Genomic DNA, 20,687 nt, shown 5'->3' on the forward strand with positions numbered 1-20,687 from the left:
GCAGCCAGCATGGCCACGGCCGGAAGCTCCCCCCTCCCCCTCGGGGGTATCTCCCGCGCGCTTCGGCAGTCGGCGGAGGGGCCGAGTGGGTGGGGCCGGCGGGGGAGCGGCGACATTTAAGTGTGCAGAAGTGACAAGCGGAGAGAGGAAGACCCTAAAACGCGGAAATTCAAATTTTAACTCCAGATAACTCAGCTTCCACAAAACGCAAAACCCGTCGACGGCATGTGGTTGTTATTGTTTTGCTTTTCTGTTTAATCACCTTTAGGGGATAAAATATTCAACAACACTCACCATTGCTCAATACCACAACTTAAAAAAATAAAAAATCCCCAATGCTCCTTGGTTTCAGTGGTTGTTCGCTTCTCTTATACGTATAACGAGCCCCTCATTTCCCTTCCCTTGTCTGCTTAATTGCTTAACGAAGACTTCGGCTCTGGCGCCTTGAATTCTCAGACAGCTTCCGCCCTCGTCGTTCGACGATGTTCTATGTCGCAGCGGCGGTAATACAGGACGTACTATGTCCGGCCCTTATGGACGAGATTGGCGCTGGTGAACACACTGAAGGTTAGGTCACACTTAAACTTAAGGGGTCCCTGAAAACGTGGCCATGTAGGCAAGAGAAGTCGAAATACTGATAGACATTGAACGATCCATCATCCTACCGCAAAAACTTTTTGATGTACCTTGTGTGGAACCAGAGATAATGGCTATTAAAAATGACCACCAACCTTCTCCCTTTCAACTCGTATACTGGCACGAACCCTAAAAAAAAAATAAAGATTACCGGCCGGGACCATGCTCCGCCCACAAAAAGGTCATCGACGAGATCGGTTTGTTTACTTCCGGTTGAAGCGCTCTTTCGCTCGCTCGCTTTCCCGCTGTCTGCTGTGTTCGCCTGTGTCTTGCAACCGTCGCTGCGGCTCGTCTCGAACTATGGACCCCGAGCTGAAGGAACGACTTTTGCGGATGAGTGGCGAAATGGGATTTTTAAGCAGGGGACACGTGCGAAAACTTGGCCGACGGGCCGCACCGATCATCACTTGCGAACTGCCGCCCCACTTCACTCCAAGCAGGGACACACGGAGCGGCAAGCATCGCTGCGCTGCTCTACCCAAGCTCCGCCCACAACCGGTGTCGCACTTCGCCGCCGTGCAGCAGTGCCTGAGCGCTGCTTGGTCCGATGGTGTACAAATATCAAAAGAAAAGACAAGATCGCCCTGTTATCAGAAAGACTGCCAGCTATACTCGAGCAACGACAAAGCACGCCTGCATATGTTGGGAGCTTTCGGCAATTGCACCGCTCGCGTGCGCTCCGGGCGACGAGTTCTGCTGCTGCCGTGGTCGTCGCTAGGCCTTAGGCAACGGAGCTAGCCGGCGCCAGGCGCGCCGGACCCCACGTCGGGCCAGCGGCAGCTGCGAGGCGGTTGTGGCAAGAAATTTGCTCATATCACAGTTGTTACCTCTACCAGGAGCTCAGTATTGGTCAGTGATCCTCAAAAATGACACTTTTTCACATTTCTTATCCCAGGGTTAATTATTTACGTCAAGAACACTGTTTAGCTCGTTTTTATGACGCCGGCAGACGGGATCCAGGCTGGCCGGCCGGCATGCTCAGCGTACTTCACGTTCGCACAAGAAAATACAGAACAGCCATGATACCAGACAGCATGCTTCCGAAATTCCAGCAACGACAACATGCCTGTGCAAAAGTGGATCTTTCAACAACGACGCCGCCTGCGGCAACGCCGGGCGACGAACTGCGCGTTGGTCCCAGGCTGCCCTAGTCGTCGCTAGGCATAGCTGATTTCGCATCGAAGCCACAGTTGACGGCGCTTCGGAAGTCGCCTGCGCTATAATAAAATGCCTACTCTTCACATCGCTTTACTGTGAACTCGTTCCATAATAAAAGATACGTTCGATTTCCACGACGCCTTCAGCAACGGAGCTAGCAGAGGGCAGGGTCGCAGCAGCACTAAAGCGGCTATGGGATGAACTTTGCTTGCATCGCAGTCATCACTTCTATACCAGCTACTCGGTATTGGCCAACGATCGTCAGAAATGATGCATTTTTGACATGCATCTATCCCAGGGCTTGCTTGGGCGTGAACAAACAATACTAGCGCGTTTTTCAGTCGCCGGTGGCCGGCATCAAGGCTGGAAGGCAGGCCCCGCATGGCTCGGCCCCGAGCGCCCCGAGGAGCGCGCTCTACGTCATCATGACGCTGCCGCTCTCCGCGCTCGCATTGGCTCTCGCTTCCCGTCGTTGCGTTTGCCGCGTGGGGCTCGTCATTGACATCCAGCAGGTTGGACGCAGGCGACGAGCTGCGATCGGACGTTGTGACGCCGTTCGCAACGGCGCGCCGCAGTGAATCGCACTCACTTTTCGCACGTGTCCCCGCCTTTATATGGACACGCCGTTCAGAAATCCGGCGCGGAATCCTGACGACGACGACAGCTCGCTCGCTTCCATCTTTCGGCAGACTGTGCCGAAGGAAAACATCTTGGCGGTCCCTGGCTTTGCAACCAACGGCATAGCACAGCCGATCTATTTTGATTGCGCATGCGACGGAGGTCACGACAGAAATCAGTAGCGCGGTGACTCCGAATCGCACCTCGATTCTCGATTCGATTCGACGGCGGCGCAGGCGGAGTGACACAAGCGGTAGGAGCAGACGACATTGAAAACCGGAAGTGCAGTACTAATTTCCCACACCGAACACACAATAACCGCGTAAACATAAACGACAACTCTCTTTGCTGAAATGCGAAATGTTTTCGAAAAGCGTCAGAATGTGACGTATCTAGAGCTTTCAGTTTGTTAAATGCGTGATTTCAGTTTGGCACGGCGAACCAATGATGGCACTGCGCTGGTGACATAACGAGCGCTAAAATGACGTAATGAGCGCGGATTCGGGCGGAAGTTCACCGCCGCTGGTCGCCGCGAGGCTCGGGAGCGGTAGTTTTTGAAAATGTATTGTAAATTATCTACTCGTTTTTGATGTATTGTACGCGGCATGAACGTACAGTGGCCTATGCTCTTCATAATGGAAGTATTTTTTTCAACTTTAGACACCCCCTTTTGGGACCCTTTAAATAGCCCCGAAAGCAAAAGACCCGACAACCGTAGCCGTACCAGAGTCTAACTACGTGAACATTGGAATATACTTGTCAATAAAATATATACTCTCGGTACTACTTCCTTACTTCTTATCCCAATGTCCTAAATGTCTGCCTTAAACGTTTGCAGGCTAGAGAAAAACACAAAAGTGGCACTTTTGTTTACAGCGCATAGGTTGAATCACGGTCACAGTGTGTTTAACGATAGTGCCAGAAAAAAAAAAATTCGACAAGATTTTTTGCTTGGAATGTGTTCTAATTGAGAACTGCACATGGATGGATGGAAAAACTTTATTTTCGTCAGAGAGCATGTGTGGACGACTCCGTATTAGATAGCCATCAACCCATGGCTGACGGCGACCTGGGTGGCCCACTCCACGGCCCTGGTCTGGACGACCGGGTCTGAGCTGGCCAACACGGCCTCCCACTGCTCGAGGGAAGGATCACGCATAATATCTGCCGGTGGCGGTGCTATGCTGCAGCTCCATAATATGTGGTCATAGGTTGCCAATTCGTGACACCATTTGCTCTCCGGCTTAATGTCCGGGTAGATTTTGCTCAACACGTATGGGCTGAAGAAACATCTAGTCTGCAATCGTCGCCAGACGCATTCCTGCGCCTTCACCAATTGCTTGTCCGGGGGTGGGTAAATCCTCCGCTCAAGTCTGAAATGGTTAGTAATGTCATGAAAGGATACCAGCCCATCTCTCGTGGACCTTCCCGGGACGTCCGGCTCACCTACTCGGCTGACGAAACCTCGAGCATTCATGTGAGCCGTCTCGTTCCCAGGGTTCCCAGAGTGTGCAGGTACTCAGACAATTTCCGCCTCCGTAGTCCCTCGCCCCCGTGGCCCGATTCAGCAATCGTGCCGCTGTGACAGATATTGTGCACAAATGCAGCCCAGCCATACGATAATGATTGCGTGGACGACGTCGGGGCTTCCCACGGCTTGTGATTGGCAGCTGTATCTTGCTCGAATCAGCCGACGTATCCGGAGGTTCAATTTGTCCGAGAGCAGCATTTGGTTTCGGTGTGGCCACCGTATCCATGCAGCGCCGTAAAAAGTCCAGTGGGCAGCCTCCATTCTGGCAGCAGTGGATCTTTCGTTCGCGTCCATGGATAGGACACATGGCATTTAGAGCACTATATGGGCCTATTTTTTTTAGGCCCGGCCCGCGGTTCCAGTAAAGGCCGGTTCACACGACGGTCCGTTCGCCCGCGGCCCGCGCACTACGTGGTCATGCGTCAGCACATTGAGAGGCGCGCTGACCAGGCCGCGGGCCGACAGCGCGCCTCTCAATGTGGTGACGCATGGCCACGTGGTGCACGGGCCGCGGGCGAATGAACCGTCGTGTGAATCGGCCTTAATTGCGTGTTTCACACGACCCGGGGCTGCCCCCACTAGTCGCACTGCGGGCGCAGCCCGGCCCGACCCTACCCGTTTAACCAAGAAAGCGAGGTCAGGCGAGAAAGTATATCTCCTAGCATCGCGTTCGCAAGACCCTTCATAAGGGGGAGGGGGGGGGGGTGCAACGTTAATGGTAGCGCCCGTTCATGCATGTCCTGGGCAGCAGGGAGCAATATGGTACCCCTCTCTCCTCTGCGCGCCAACCTGTGCCTATATCGCCTTAACGTACTGTTTGTCATGCAGCGAAGCTATTCACTATACGACCCCGCGCAAGGGACTTTATTCCGGTTAACTGTGCGGCTATCCAGAAGCTTGGCTTATACGTTGAATATTAAAGAAAGAGTAAATATAGCTCGGTGTCAAATCGCACAGATGCATCAGAGCGGCTTACTGTGCAGGTGCACTCCGTACCAATCATGAATTGTAAGCCAAGAGTCGCAAAAGTTTATTGGATGACTGCAGTTTTCGATGCCACAGATGTGATGACATAAAGTGTTATTCATATCACAGACCATTACAACACACCAACCTGCGCTTCCTTATCTGCGGGTGTGGAGCCAAAGCTGTTGGGCAGGCCTGCGGGCCTGGCCCGGACCCGGAGGAAATCTGCGCTTCCCGAGCCCGGGTTTTTCGGGAAGGCCTGGTTTGGTTTATTGGGGTTTAACGTCCCAAAGCGACTGAGGCTATGAGAGACGCCGTAGTGAAGGTTTCCGGAAATTTCGACCACCTGGGGTTCTTTAACGTGCACTGACATCGCACAGCACACGGGCCTCTAGAATTTCGCCTTCATCGAAATTCAGCCGCCGCGGTCGGGATTGAACCCGCGTCTTTCGGGTCAGCAGCCGAGCGCCTTAACCACTGAGCCACCGCGGCGGGGCTCGGGTAGACTAGGTCGGGTAGGCCTGGGTTCGTGCAATCCTTAGCTCCATTGAAAGCGGTGCCCCTGAGTTACTTATTCGTGGCGGTGTACTTTAGCTTCATGTTGGTCATGCTGTTACTCTCTTGTCACTGACCTACAGCCTCTTTCCCGCTTATAGTGCTTGCCCCGGCGTCATATTACATGGGCCTTACATGTCTGTTTTGTGCCCGGGTTCCTCTCCTACCACTCCAGGCGAGAAATTATACATCAGAAAACCACGCTCAACTCATATTTTTTTTTGGCATAAAAATGTCAAAGAAATACATAGCCTGTATTCGGCCGCCGCCGTTCCCTTCAAGAGTGACCCATAAATCCTTCCTGGTACCCTGCCTCGCGAAGTGTGACATCTTTTGCAACGTTACTGAACACAGCATGCGCTTTAATGTGTGCCGGTAAAAGAAATATCGAAGGTTACAGTTCTAAAGTATATGGACTTCGTCACTTTTATGTATTTACAGAAAGCGCAGACTGAGATCATCAATATGGATTTATGGACATTCAAACCGTGTAATAGTATTTACGAGCTCCGAAGATATTTGTTAGTTACTAAAGAAAAGTGAGGATAAAATGGTTGATTTGCCAAGCTTGAAGTTGTTTCCTTTCTGCAAAGTTGAGGTGAACTGCCTAATAAAAGAAAACTTTTTCTTATCATTGAGTTTACTGTTCTCGGCGAAATAATACCTATAAGGATCGCTATGCTTTATCCAGAAAGGGCTGCTTCTTTAACTTCTTATCTAATGCTGTTTTTTACAAAACTTTTTTATCTATTTCTTGAAGAAAAAACGCATGCGTGTGAGACTAAACAGCTCTTCAGTAACGTCTGTTTCTGGGCTAGTTGGGTATGCATGTTATACTTCAAGAAATAAGGCGCTACAAAACACACGAGACGAGGCAGGTTGTCTTTGGTTTGTTGGAATTTAACGTCCCGAAGCGACTGAGGCTATGAGAGACGCCGTAGTGAAGGGCTCCGGAAATTTCGGCCACCTGGGGTTCTTTAGCGTGCACTGACATCGCACAGTACACGGGCCTCTAGAACTTCACCTCCATCGAAATTCGACCGCCGCGGCCGGGATCGAACCCGCGTCTTTCGGGCCAGCAGCCGAGCACCATAGCCACTGAGCCAGCACAGCTGCCAGAGACGAGACAGGAAGACAAGGGAATAGAAAGGGGGGCTCGTTATGACACAAATGACGGAAGCCGACAGTCACCGAAACGAAGGAGCAAAAGGACCTGTTTCTTTTAATTTTTAAAATTTTTATCAATGCGAGGATAATAAAAGCAGAAAAAAAAACAACCCAAGTGCCGCCGGTGGGATCCGAACCCACAACCTTCGAATTTCGCGTTCGTAGGTTCGGATCCCACCGGCGGCAGTGGTTGTTTTACTTCTTTTATTAATCTCCCACTGATAAAAAAATCCCTGCCTCTCCCGTAACCGAGAGTAGAGTAAGCATGAAATATTTACGGGCATAACACATTGGTTGTAGATGGTATGGTACTAGTCGAAATCTTGAGATGGGTCTAGTGTTCAACACACCACACCACACTCTTCTTGTTGCGTCAAAGCGATCGCCTGCAATAGTGCGGGCTTAGGTAGTGAGCCGCGAACCATGGCGGCCTTGTAGCTTTCGGGAGCGGCCGCATAATCATGGCGTTGTCGGCAGGGGCGGGCAGTCTTCTGCTGTGGCGTATCACTCGCAAAGCGATCGCTTTCCGCAAGACTCTTCCTATCTCTCCTTTCATCAGGCTCCATTGCTCGGCTTAAAGGGGTGGAGACACCAAATTTTGAAGCTATAGAAAGCCTGCAATGGGACTCCTATGTATGTAAGGGCGCTCACAACCAGGTGTTGGGCAACACAAACGTTTAAAAAATATTTTAATTCGGCTCCAAAGATTACCTAAATGCTCACTCTCAAGATCTAGACCCATCGCTAGCGCCATCAACGCTGACGTCACAAGATAGGTAGAAAAATTAGAGTTTCAGTGACGTCATACCAAAATACAGTGACGTACGATGAGCGGGGCACAGCCACAGCCGCGTGAGCGCAGTCGATGCACCAGCGAGCCGCATTTGCTGCTAACCGCCACTCGCTCAGTTTTTAAAGGCGGCGACACATGTGCAAAAGTGAGCACGATCTGCGGCGCGCCGTTGCGAACAGCGTTGCAACGTCCGATCGCAGCTCGTTGCCTGCGTCCGGCCTGCTAGATATCAACGGCGGGCCGCTCGCGGCAAACGCAACGACGGGAAGCGGCAGCCAATGCAAGCGCGGAGAGCGGCAGCGTCATGATGACATAGGGCGCATTAAGCCGCCGCGGTGGCTCAGTGGTTATCGTGCTCGGCTGCTGACCCGAAAGACGCGGGTTCGATCCCGACCGCGACGGTCGAATTTCTTTGGAGGAGAAATTCTAGAGGCCCGTGTACTGTGCGATGTCAGTGCACGTTAAAGAACCCCAGGTGGTCGAAGTTTCCGGAGCCCCCCACTACGGCGTCTTTCATAGCCTGAGCTGCTTTGGGCCGTTGAACCCCCATAAGCGAATAAACAAACCGCATCTCTTTCTCTCCTTTCATTCACACCTTCCTCCCTCCCATCAAGACACTGTTGAGGTGTCCACCTAGAAGTGAGGCAGTTACTGCGCCTTTTATTTCCTCAAAACTTAAATTCCACCTGGTTCTACAAAACCAATCCCAAGAAAAAAGAACGAACAAAACAAATTGCCCTGGCAGCGGTGGTTCAATTTCGCTACAGGCGAAATGCTAGAGGCCCGTGCACTATGCGATATCAGTGCACTTTAAAGAACTCGAGGTGGTTGAAGTTATCCGGAGCCTTCCACTACGGCGTCCCGCATAGCGACTTGATTTGGGCCGTTAAAGCCCATAAACCTAAACATAAACACATAAACGAGTGTTTCGCTTCCGCAGTGGCCACCGCAGCACAAAGTGAAACTGTAGGACTGCCAAGAAGCTAGCACAGCCGGATTTGTTTTTCAGTCGGTAAAGCTAAAGAAGAAAATCCGGTGTTGTATATAATTCTGACGACCAAGTGTCATATCTGTGCGAAATTTGAACTCGAACAATCCACCCGCGTAGCTGAGAGAAGCATTCTACTATGCGCGTTTATTTTCTAGACGCCGCTTCAAATTCTGCTGCGCACTCTGGTTTCGTTTTTGCCTACTAATCATACTTGTGGCACTAAAGCGTTGCATTTCCTTACATTTGTAAGCCGTGCAGAGGGCGCAAAGCAAGTATTTTTTACATCTAGCACCACACTGCATATTAGCGGATATATGTGTGGTTTTAAAAATCAATTAGTGGGTGTTTAGCTGATTATGAAAGCAGTTCAAGCAGAATGCTTGGCGGCGAGGCGGGACTCCCGCCTTGCACAACACTGCACCTTCAGACGCCACTGGACGGGGGATTGACAGAAAACCACGAAAACCTGTTCGCAATACGTAAGTAGATGCATATATCATTTCGTAAGAAAAGGGGCCCCCTCGGGGTGGCGGGGGATTCCCGTTTTTGCAGCTCGACAAGCTCCCCCCACTGATTCGGCTAAACGCAGTCACATCAGGTGGGGGCCCACCTCCTCGTTCTAGTTTTCTCCCTTCATACATGTCACTCAAACTTCCATTGCCCGTGGTTCCATATACTAAGCAAGTTAGAATAAATGGACCCCTTCTCCTGCTGTCGGAGGTGAGGCCCTGGGCTGCAGCCCCCTCAGACCCCCCCCCCCCTTATTAATCCAGCGCTGCACGTGACGAGGCGAAGCAGTAGTTGATCTTCCCCCCCCTCTGTGACGTCACTGTACAACTCGGCGTTCCGGAACCGAAAATTGTTCACCTAAAAATGCAATAATAAATTATTCACTGCAAATACATGAATCTTTCAGTGTGTATCAAGCATCCTGGAGCCACAAGGAACGTTTGAAACAAAGCACGTGCCAACCACAAATTTGGTGTCTCCACCCCTTTAAGCAGCTGTGATGGTGGCGGCAATGAAATGCAGGACGATGCAGAAGCGTACGCGGACACGACGAGACGCAGGCGTCAAAAATGCATATGCAGCGCGTTCGAATACTCCGCGAGCGTGTATAGACCTGCCTGCCAAAGGGGGAACCTTCATGAGCTGAAGGACCAGCGGCCGGTCTTTTACATGCGTGAGTGCGGGACCGCAGTGCCATCCTTGGGGACGGCGCGGAAGCGCGGCCCTCCTTCTTAGAGAGTCTCGTTTAATCTCGTACGGTTCCCGGATGCTCTCGTTTCAGTGCCCGGATGAGTGGAATTCAGTGCCCGGATGCTGGCTCTCGGTCTCGGCGTGACGTCACCACACTGCCAACAGCGGGAGCTAAAAGCATATCATGCTTAAAACTACACAACGAAAAAGAAATAAAAAAGCACATCCCTTGTGCTCCTTGGTTTCGGTAACTGTTGACTTCCGTCATTTCCTTTGAATGCTGCACTCGTCGGGCTCTGCGAACAGTATCGCGGAGGAGTAGCCGAGCCACGGTGCTAATGTGTGGGGTGCGATATAAGACGTCCGTCATCTCGAACTATGCTGTTAACAAGGGCCGATCGAGCGTCAGGATGAGCCCAGGAGGAGTTCGCATTCAGACATGCGAAGTCGCATTTTTTTCTTGTCCTCTTAACATGGCCTGCGAGCAGTAATAACAAATGAAGCTTATTTGTTGCCCTGAGTAGATGAGCTTTGTCGTAAGCATTACGCGATTAACCACGCAACGAAAAAGAGATAAGCAAAATTCGTTCTTTCCCGACTTCGGTGGCATTTAGTGCATGTGCTGTCTTAAAGAGTTCAATAAGCTGTTTGTAAATGTTTCATCAGAAATAAATCAAAATACACTCATTTATCTGACACGACATCTCTTAAAGCTAAAGGATGGTGCAAAACTTACCGCGATGGGCGGGCTGTTATTTCCACAAAAGCGAAAACAGTGCAGCGCAAAGTTCTGAAGCTTGAGACCATGTGCACATGTACGGTGTCTCGTACTATCATCACCAAGGTTCATGGGCCACAATCGCATGTAGTAACAATGACAGAGCCATGTACGTTCCTCCTGAAAATCGCACATGAGGGCGGACCGATTCGGCGATGAAGGCGATGCTTCCTGAGCGCTCCTGTCGAAGTAAGAACGGTCTCCCCACTTTCTTGTCGGAGTCATGAGAGTCGCAGAATTGTGCAAAACGAACTCGCGACGCACCATACAGGTGTGGCAGAGCGGCCGCAAAGAGCCAGGCGACGAACGGAACCGTCATTCGAGGTTGCAAGTAACACAAAATGGCGTGCTCAACAAATCTCTCGAGGATTCCCCGTAGAGAACAACACATAAACTTGTCGACTTTGGCGCGTATTGTGCCTACGCGGAGAAACCTTCTCTATACCGCAGAAATCAGCAAGATGGCGACAATGAGCATGAGTATGTCTTCAATTCGACTTTAAAACGGCTCTAGGGGCTTTAATAAAAGCCACGGCTGGTCAAACACGAGAGAGCTTAGGGACATCGGGTGACTCGCTCAGGTAGACCGCGGCGCTAAAAGGGGAAACAAGGTGGCAGTCAACTTTAGACCTTGGCAGCGCCAGTTGCCACCATCTGCGCTGCTTTCCTATGCAAGCCGACGACGCCCCTATCTCTAGTTCGCTGCATACCATGGCTTCGTGGTGCGCCCCGGCACGGTCTATGCCACCGACGACTTGCATGGGGCGCCGGTTCCCTAGCCGATGTTCTAACCGGGTACATTCGGTATGACGCACTTCAGTACGCTACAAATTTATCACGTGAGGGGAAAAAATAGACCAGCAGACTGCATCATTCGATGCTCATTTTCTTACATTTAGCGCGAACGTTCGTATCTCTGAAATAAACTGGGCACGAATTATCACTGTTTTCGTATACATTCCAAGGAGAGAGGGCGGGGATTTTTTATGCTTTCTTGCTTTGAAGGGTCTTTTACAATCTAGTTTCAGCTCTGCTTCAATGCACGTAAGCTTTCTCAGGGAAATGCGACACGGACGCACGGATGGAGACAGGGTTCGCATACGTATCCGCGGCAGCATGGTGTCGCCTGCAAGAGATTGCAGGTAGGCTCTACTGAAACTGGCTCCCCAGTCGTATCTCCATTTGAAGTACTTTTTATTCTTGTTCGTCAAAACTTCCCACAGTTTTTTTTTCTCTTCTGTCCGTCTCTATCTTGATTGACATCTGGGCCTTTTTCTAAGTAGCCTGCACTAAAAGCTCCGCTGTTCGTGCTTCCGCGTTGCAGCCCTTTCCGCACATGGATTGCGAAGACATTCGGTTGAATTTGAGTTTCAACGAGCGATGACGATGTTCTGGCTCGCATTCCATGCTTGTGAGTGGTCTTGTCCTTACGAAAATCGCTAATTTCTTCAGTGTAAACTAAACACGCAGTGCTGTAAACGGTAACGATTTTTCGAAAACTATGCGCATTTCGGCAGTATGAGACGTCATTGTTAACACGCTGGGGCGGAAACATTTGAAGCACAAGCACGCGGCTATTTCCGATTGGCCGAAGGTTTGTTCATCTCTTCTTACACAGCGGTTTGTCTATAAACAAAAACAAAACATGTGCAGTTATCGCTAGAAGATGTATAAATAGAGCCGCTGAGGAATCTACAAAATAAACTTTGGGAAAAACTATTTGCTTTGCGTTATAGTTCGCACATGATACGAGGGCAAATTAAGTGGTTTTGGCGGAAAGAGTAAAAGGCACAAATTGCCCGCAGACACATGACTACAGTAACATGACTGTCGCCAAGAAACATCATCTGAGGTTCATTGTCGAGCCACGCATTTTTTCTGACGCCCGCACAGAACAGGACACATATTCTTTTAAAAAGTGGCAAACCACACGAAGGTTCAGATCACATTCTTTAGCTTCTATAGTAGTGAAGACGGCCCGATTGCCAAGTGATATTTGCTCCATCCCGTTACTTGTGCTTGAATGGAGGACGAATGACGGGAGATTTATATGAAAGGCTCATGTAAGGAAAATAGACGAGGAAGGAATAAATTGTGTTGGGAGCGACCACGAGCGGTTAATCGTAATGATTGGGTATACAGGAAAGGATGATCTGATCCGCGAAAACATAGCATGCAGCAGGGAATTCGGTATATGATTGACCGTCATTTTATGACCATATCACAAGCAGTAGATAAGTGTATTCAATAGGGCTCACATACATCATGGACGTATAATGAAATTCTATCTAAAGTTAATTCAGCGAGAGGATAGATTTGGTACTTAAGAAAAACAAGTGGAGGGGCAAAAAGAAACCCAAATGTTGATGGGACGTGGATATTATAAACGCAATATCAAGCCGCCAAGCAGCTTTCAGGGAACACCAGAAAGGAAAACAAGAAAATAGACCACGGTCCGAAATTCAAGAGAAATTGGACGAGTACAGAAAACGAAAGAACCGCGCCAAAAATATGGCCCAGGAAAAGACGGAGGCCAGTAAATGGATGGCAGATATTAGAAGAACAGATAAGCAGGGACCTAGAAAGTTCTGGTCAACCTGAATGCGCTTCCACGAACTGGAAAGAGACGCGTCGCTATGTACAGGATGACGACGATAACTTAATGGAAAATAAAGCGGCCATGCAATTTATTTGCGAACAATTAGAAGAGGCTTTTGAAGCGTGTGATGGCTACAGCAGTACGCAGCCTGATGCAAGGGTCTACCAATTGAAGGTTTTTGACATAGACATAGACCAGATAGATTGGGAAAAAGCGGAGAAAAGGGTCCCCTTGCATACAGCATCTGGTTTGGACCAAATACAAATGAGACTATTTGACCATTCCGGCATAGTGGCGGCAGAACGACAGCTGTGTTTCCGCACAGCTGGAGACAGAGTAAAATGAATTAGATTTGTAAAGGCAAAGGAGATAAAATGAACATAAAATCCTTCCGTCCGATTACGATAACGTCTGTTATGTACAGGCTGGCAATGCAAGCGGTGAAATTAAAGATGCAGTCAAGGGTAGAAGGCAATCGGATACTCGGAGAACTTCAGAATGGGTTCAGAAGGGGTAGACGCTTACATGATAGCCTGTTTGTGCTTACCCAATGGATAGAAATAGCTAAGACGGAAAACAGACCTCTGTATTTAGACTTTCTGGACATAAGCGGTGCATACGATAACGTGAACAGGGAACTACTGTGGAGCATATTAAAAGATTTAGGTATGGGTCATGAGGTAATTGATTTTCTAGAGGAAATCTACCGACATAATAAAGTTGAAATTACATGGGAAGGGAATAAAAGTACCGCAACCGTGGGGGTGCACAAAGGATTAAGGCAAAGTTATCGTCTATCACCGCTGCTGTTCATGCTTTATGTGATAAATATGGAGAGAAGGCTACAAGAAAGTAATCTAAGTTATAATCTGTTGTACAGATTAGGCGAAAATGTAGTTGAGCAGCAACTCCCGGGTTTAATGTATGCGGACGATATTGTACTGTTCGCAGATAGCCAGGAAGATTGACAAACTTTGGTTAATTGTTGTGGAGACGATGCAGACGCTCTAGGATTCAGTTTTAGCGCAACTATAAGTCAGGTGTGATGATTTTCAACGATACAACTGATCAGGTGCTTACAATACAAGGCCACGAAATACCCAAAATGGCCTAATACAAATACCTCGAGGTATGGCTAAACGAAGGGCAGATATACACGGAAAAGCATGAAAAGTCTCTTAGGGCAAAAGGACGAAGAGACGCCGGGATAATGAATCATAGGGCATTATGGGGGTACAACAAATATGAAGTACTGAGAGGTATTTGGAAAGGAATAATGGTGCCGGGACTTACTTTCGACAATGCGGTTCTGTGCTTAAGGGAAGAAGTTCAGTCGGGATAAGACATAAATCAGAGAGCTGTTGGAAGATTAGCACTAGGTGCCCACGGCAAAACCACAAAGGAGGCAGTACAAGGGGATATGGGCTGGGCATCGTTCGAAGCAAGAGAAGCTAAGAGTAAAATACTATATGAAGAACGCCTGAGGAAATTGGACGATAACAGATGGGCAGCTAAGGTATTTAAATACTTATACAGCAAGAGCGTTGACTCACAGTGACTCACAGAACTAGAAAACTAACCAGTAAGTATGCCGGTCATGAGGACGGAGAAAGAAGGAGCATTAAACGGCGCATAGTGTAGAACTATATCGATACTGGAAAAGGCAGATCAGGAAAGAATCTTTCTATGATAACTCAAGAGGCAGTGCCCTACTTTTTGAAGCTAGGTCAGGGTGTCTTCGAACGCGCAGCTACAAAAAGAAATTTAACGATGAAGATGACACATGTGCAGTGTGTGGTAGATCTGTGGAAACAATTGAACACCTCATACTCAAATGCGATGGTATCCATCCGGATGTCGATGCAGGCACAGTCACTCTTCCGGAGGCCCTAGGGTTTAAAGATAACAATGGTCATGTAAATAAATCTGCAGTGGAAGCTAGCCAGAAGCGATTGGAGGAATGGTGGCTGAAAATCAGAGATGTGACATAAGGTTAGAAGTGTAGGAAACCGTAGGTAAAGAAGATGGCGAATCTTAATGAGAATTGACAACACAGTTGAACAAAAATAAAGAAAGAAAAGCAGAGCATGGTGGCAATTGCCCCCACCCCGTTTCAAACGGGGCGCTCCCATCCGTCCGTCCGTCCGTCCGTCCGTCCGTCCGTCCGTCCGTCCGTCCGTCCGTCCGTCCGTCCGTCCGTCCGTCCGTCCGTCTCCGTCCGTCCGTGATGGACGAGACGGTGATTGCGCCGCTGCCATGGCGTGCGCATAGTAGAAGCACAACGGCTTCTTGACGTTGTGGCATCTTTCGCGCGAGATTTATTTTCTAGATAAGCAGCGGCAAGTCATTTTCAGACAATAATAATTAAGAGCTCATGCTTGTACTTGGGTGCATCACAGGCTAGAAATAAATTTCTATATGAGCATGGAATTGGTAGTTGGCAGGTGCCGCAAAAACTTCGTCGGCGTTGACACATGAACCAAACACTGCACAGTAAAGTGCGACAGACACTTTGAACTAATTTTTTCGCTTTTTCACTTTTTTTTTATTTCGGCACGTTTCTACGCGGTGATTACCGTCTATACGTGGGTAAGGGCCTGACTTCTATTCGCAGTTATGGCTGTTTTCGGCGCTAATCCGAAAGCGGAATTCTGCAGTCCAGTTTTTGAGCTAGTGTCTAAAGAAGTTACTTTAATGAGCCAGACAGACTGACGCTATATTTGGTGTCTGCACGAGTGCGGCCCTTAAAAGCATAAATGCGGTATATATATTTATTTGGCGCTGATCTTTAGGACACAATCAAAGAAAAAAAACTGCAGTCAGTAGCACTGGCTACGGTCCGCGGCGTCCTGTTCTACTTCACTTACCAATTACAGCTGTGAACAAAATCAGCTTTTTAATGCTTGGCTGTATCAAACAAGCCAGATACTTCAACATCCTTGAGCCTACAATCATCTGTTCGGCGGTCCTTGCTGTGAGCGGAGCTTATCTACAGACTGAGTTGTATCCGACTATAGTTTATCTGCAGCGTGCTTTCTTCACATATACGGTAATAGAAAATGCAGTGTATACTGTTGTTCAAAGCGGCAGCCAGACGGCCGATTCTTGCTCTCAAATGTGTTTTCGACAAGAGGAATAAAAAGCGCTTTGGTCGAGTGAGCAGAGGACAGTTGTCAAGAAACGCTTGCGATTATTCAGCTACTTTGCGCATTATATCCGAAAAATGAAAGAACCATTGTGAAATTCTTGATTGTTGATATATTGGGGCTTAACGTCCCAAAGCGACTCGGCTATGAGGGACGCCGTAGTGATGGTCTCCGGAAATCCCGACCACCTGGGGTTCTTTAACGTGCACTGACATCGCACAGCACACGAGCCTCTCGAATATCGCCTCCATCGAAATTCAGCCGCCGCGGCCGGGATCCAACCCGCGTCTTTAGGGCCAGCAGCTGAGCGCCGTTACCACTGAGCCACCGCGGCGGGTGAAATTCTTGCCATTCATATCGCTATTTCGCAATCACGTTGTGGCCAGAACGACCTGTTTAAGCTAGCTGCAAACGTCCGCCTGAAAATATAACCAATATGCTTCCCATCAGCTCAGCGTTTAAGCGCTGCACTGCTTTCATGCAGCTCCAAACGGGAATGCAGCAGCGGCGCGGTGTCGTGGCGTAAACAAAGTACATACATCGCTGAGCTGAACACGGTCGTGCGGCTGAAACGCCTTGCCAATCTGCCGAACGCACTTGCTCACTGCTCTTTGCACTCTTTATGTGTTGGAAGAAACAAGATGCCTGCTTTTGAGAATGTTCGCACATCGTAGAATAGCAGAATATATTCATTTTTGACGTGTATCTTTACGCCGCAAACCACTCCGATCGTATGCGCCGCGCAGAGCGATTACCCGCTCAGCTTCGGGAAGAGGCCGCATGGCGCCGCCACCGTCGCTGGAACGACCAAATTCTGTTGCATGTTGAAGAAACAAGATTTTGTGTGCTGCTTAGTATGAATAACGAAAGAAAGCCCAGCAAGCTGGCGAGAGATTAGAATGAGCCTGATATACAACGGCAAAGATGAAGCAGATATATCGTTAACTCATATAGGCCTCTAACGGTGACATCGGCATTGAATCGAATAGCAATGCAAACCATCAAGGATCAACTACAAGGTTGGACTGAAGAGGCGATGGTCGCGAGCGCCGCCGCTAGTGGCGCGCTTGTCGCTCCGAACTGCGACATCGGTATTGTATCGAATGACAATGCAAAAAGCCACCAGGGGTCAACTACAAGGTTGGACTGAAGAGGCGATTTCGGTAGAACTCGAGAATCAATTCTGACAAGGATAGATTAGACAACTTGTTCGCAGACACCCAATGCATCCAAATTGCTGTACCTGAGGAGCGGCGACTGCGAATGGCGTTTTTAGGCATTGAAACGGGCTTACGACATTGTACACCACGCACTTGTTATGGGAAATTTTGTAAAAGAGGGTGCGAGCTGTGAAATAATATGTTTATTACAAGGAGTTTGCAAGGAGGCCAACCTAGCTGTGAATTGTCATAAAATGGAAGGTGCTGAAAGAGTTGCGGTTGAAAAGGTACTTATGCAAGGATATCCTTTATTTCCATTTCTATTTGTGGTCTGCATCAGGGAGATTAAATGGAGAAACCAGCAGATTAGGGTTTACTACGTCGCGGCGGCGATGGGGCAAGTTGGAGGCAAATCGTGCCGGGATATGTACTATCGGCGTCAAATGAAACGCGAACAGCGGAACGCGTGGCGATAGGCACAATTGAGGCCGCCTGCCTGTAGTTGTCAGAGAGAGGCGCGAATTTGCGGCTCGCGATAGATTGTTTTTATTTTTTTTGGCGTTCGTTTTCTTGCTTTGCCACTGGAGCGCCAAATTCCCGTCCCCGACCGTTCCCGATCGGCCTCCTGCGCTGTTCGGACCGCAACCAAATGCTGATAACATAGTAAGCAAAATCAAAGCGCTGTTCAAGGTGTAATCGGTGGTAAGTATGAATGTGGCGCTCCAGTGGCAAAGCAAGGAAATGAACGCCAAAGAAAATAGAAGTAAGCTCTCGCGAACCGGATATTCGCGCCTCCCTCTGATAACGACAGGCAGGCGGCCTCAATTGTGCCTACCGCTGCGCGTTCCGCTGTTAGCGTTTCATTTGACGCCTATGGTACATGCAGATGACATCGTTCTTGTAGCAGACTGCACGAGAGGTCTTCAAGACTTGGTAGACCCTTGCGGAATAAAGCCGGAGGCTCTAAGACTGAGATTTAGCGCTGAAAATTCTGGAGTCATGGTTTATAACGATGAGCTTGGTACGATCACGCTACAGAACTTAAAGGCGCACAGGTACCTTGATATGCGGATAATCGATGGCCAAGGCTAAATGCGAGGCCAAAAGGAGGAAATTCTGAAGAAAGCAAAAAATAAAAATAAAACGCCGCTTCCCCGAAGAGTCGCGCGCTGTGAGGATATAGCAATATTATTCGGGGAATCTTGAGAGGCGCAATGGCACCAAGCTTGTGGTTTGCAAGAGCTGTGGTGTGCTTATTGTTACGACCCCACACACTGCGCGGGTCCACACGGCACAGAGAGGCATGGAGACACCGTTTGATTTAGTTGGAACAAAACAGATAACTTAGAGAACTGCATATTAGCGAGTACATAGAAAGAGAAGTTTATTTTTTCTAATGTCAACAAAAGTACAAAACAAAACGGCTGAACTCTAAGGTCTGATTTCACATGCACATGCGCAGTGCCGCTGCACTCAGCACGTCAGTAGGGCAATAAGAAAGCCGATACTCGACCGCCGCGCAGGACGATGAAGTATGTCGACCACTTGCGCAAAAACTCCGCCTCGCTCATTGACAGTGCGTCCACGCATGCTTGCTTGCTTAGCGAGTACATGATGCTGAGACAGGGGTGCCCAAGCTTACATGCCGCTGCGTTGGCGCCGGATACTTTAGACAGTTTTAGCTGTGCGTCCGCAAGGGCTTAGCGTACGCAAGGAGCTTGCGGGGACCGTAGTGCGCATGCGCAGAACGCAAGCGCGATCCGTGCGTCTTGCGTACGTACGCAAGCCAGCGGACTTTGCGTTGCGTTGCTTGCGTGGCTTGCGTGGTTAACGTTGGCAACATGGCGGCGCCCTGGACGCCCGCTTCGGACCAAATACTGTATCGCCGCTGCATTTTTCGACGCGATAGCTCGCTGTAAAAGGTTGTATTCACTTTTATTTTGTGCATTCTCACCCCTCCGTAACGATATATGTGACAAATAGTCATCTTTTTTTAGATAAATCCAAGAATTTTTTTATGTTAAGCCTAACTATCTACGGCATACTCTGTCGTCAAAGCAACGACCTCCGGTAAAGTACTTCTCCAACTGCGCTAGCATTTATATTTTCATTTTATTCAATTGATTTACATTATAAAAAAACCTTCGAATACAACCACCACTGCCATTAATAAAAGAGGAAAAAGTTTCCTCAGCACACAGTTCAGAAGCTTTGACTTGCTGTTGCTAGATGGCGCCACTGTACCCTACGCTTCCCGGGCGCTACGTTAGCCACTCCCAACTAAAACTGTGGTTGCCAGGACGGGTGGCAATGCGCGTAAGGTGCGCCCGTAGCGTACGCACAGCTTTTGCGCACGCACAGCTAATACCCCTGCTACACGGGCGTTTCGAATGCCTTCCAACCAAATGTCATCGGACTCGAATGCCAAACCAGCGCTGCTACACGAAGTTTTTCAACGGCATTCGGTTCAGATGACATTCGAGTCGACGGAGCTACGCGGAGACATTCCAGATTTTGGAATGCCTTCGAGCCCGAACCGACCAATAGCCGTCGCTTCGCCCCGCCCACAGCCGAGCGACTGCTTTCGGCTCTGTGGCTGTTCATTTCGATACCCGCTGCTCGCTTTTTTCTGCTGTTGGTTTAGAAAATAGCTCGTGCTCTGTCTGAGGGAATGCTTGAAGATAATATTACACCAACGAACATTAACCGCGTCAGCATGAAATTTCCACAGGAGTGCGCCGATGAGGACGACTGTACTCATACTGTTGTTTACATTGCTGCGTACGAACAGCTAGAGCTCTTTTCATGACATAAAACGTAATCTGTGTTTTAGTTCTATTAAACAACCTGTTTTATTTTTTACCATTTGTACCCGTGCTTGTTTACGCAGTGCGACAATGTGTGGCAAGCGATGATGCGATCGCACGCTTGAGAAACATGACAGCCGGGTTGTTGACATCGAGCAGTACCGGCGCTTCTCGCTTCTTGTCCCGGCTTTCTCCGACGTGACCAGTACTTTATTTCAAACTACTTCATGCAGAAGTATGTTTCGCGACCATTCGCTTCAACTGGAACGGCCTAACTTGTTATCCACAAGCTAGCGACGGCGACGACTGCTGCTGGCCGTAAAGCCCGACACGGCAGTCTGGGTCACATCGGCGTTTGCCGTTCATCGTATACGTGCCCTGAGATGTAAGCAATAGTTGATTTCAGGTCGCTGTTGCCAAAACTACACTCGGTGACCATTTGCATTCGCCAAAGCTTGTGATTCGCTCTTCACAACCACCGCAATCACAGATCCAACCCGGCGGACTCGCTAGGCCTAGTCGTCGCGGAAGGGAAGGGAGCCGTCGTCGACTGAAATTAATTTTTCAAGCGCTTATCGCAGG

Source organism: Amblyomma mixtum, chromosome 3, assembly GCF_055824585.1.
Source record: "Amblyomma mixtum isolate Tamu chromosome 3, ASM5582458v1, whole genome shotgun sequence".
Taxonomy (NCBI): Eukaryota; Metazoa; Arthropoda; class Arachnida; order Ixodida; family Ixodidae; genus Amblyomma; species Amblyomma mixtum.